Below are 1,404 nucleotides of genomic sequence, written 5' to 3' on the forward strand. Positions count from 1 at the left end.
TAAGACTTGGCAATTATGAATTGAGCTACAATGAACAATCTGGTGCAAATATATTTGTTGCAAAGTGATTTTTGATCTTTTGGATATACACCTATAAAATGGCAGAATTTGCAGAATCAAATGGCAGCTCTACATTTAGATCCCTGAGTGTTCCAAACTTCTTTCCAAAAGGAACGTACTAGCTTGCATTCCCACCAATAGTGCAGAAGTGTTCCCTTTTCTCCTCATCCATGCCAACATCTGTAGTTATGGGATTTTGTGATGTGGGCTACTCTTACTGGAGTTAGATGGTATCTCAAAGTGGTTTAGGTTTGCATTTCTCTGATGGTTAAAGACGATGAGCATTTTTTCCTGTGTCTGTAGGCCATAAACCTGTCTTCTTCAGAAAAGCTTCTGTTCATGTCTCTTGCCCACAATGAAATGAGATCACTTGTTCTTTTCTTATTATTAAGTTTACGTTCTCTGTGGATTCTGGTTATTAGAACTTAGTCTGAAATATAACCTGCAAAAATCCTCTCCCATTCTGAGGACTGTCTACATGCTTTACTTACTGTGTTATTGGCAGTACGGAAGCTTTTTAGTTTGATCAAATCCCAGTAATGTATTTTTGATGTTGCTTCAATTACCCAGGGGGGTCCTCCTCATAAAGTATTCTCCCAGGCCAATTTTTTCAAGTGTTTCCCCACACTCTCTCCAGGAATTTTATAGTTTCATATCTTAAGTTTAAGTCCTTTAACCAGTGAGAGTCAATTTTTGTTAATGGTGAAAGGTGTGCATCCAGTTTCAGTCATCTACAAGTCATCAGCCAATTCACCCAGCATCATTTGTGAAATACATCTTCCTCTCTATTTTGTGCCAGTACCATGCTGTTTTGATCACTATGGATTTATAGTATAGTCTGAAGTCTGGTAGCGTGATTCCTCCTGGTTTGTTTTTATTTCTGAGTAATGTCTTCACTATTCGAGGTTTTTTCCTTTTTCCATATAAAATGAAGTACTAATTTTTCCAGATCTTTAAAGTATGACAGAGGTGCTTTAATAGGGATTGCATTAAATCTGTATATTGCTTTGGGTAGTATAGACATTTTCACAATGCTTATTCTTACCAGCTATGAGCATGGTATGTTTTTCCATTTGTTAACATCTTCAGCGATTGCTTTTCTCAGAGTTTCATAGTTCTTCTTATAGAGATCTTTCACATCCTTTGTTAGGTACACTCCCAGATATTTGATCTTCTCTGGCACTGTTGTAAAGAGAATAGAGTCCTTGATTATTTTTTCCCCTTGACTATTGTTGGTATATATAAAAGCTACAGATTTGTGAGTATTGATTTTGTATCCTGAGACACTGCTGAATTCCTTGATCACTTCTAGGAGTTTTGTAGTTGAGTCCCTAGGATTTTCCA

This window comes from Otolemur garnettii, unplaced genomic scaffold (assembly GCF_000181295.1).
Source record: "Otolemur garnettii isolate 467f Iridium unplaced genomic scaffold, OtoGar3 scaffold00050, whole genome shotgun sequence".
Lineage (NCBI taxonomy): Eukaryota > Metazoa > Chordata > Mammalia > Primates > Galagidae > Otolemur > Otolemur garnettii.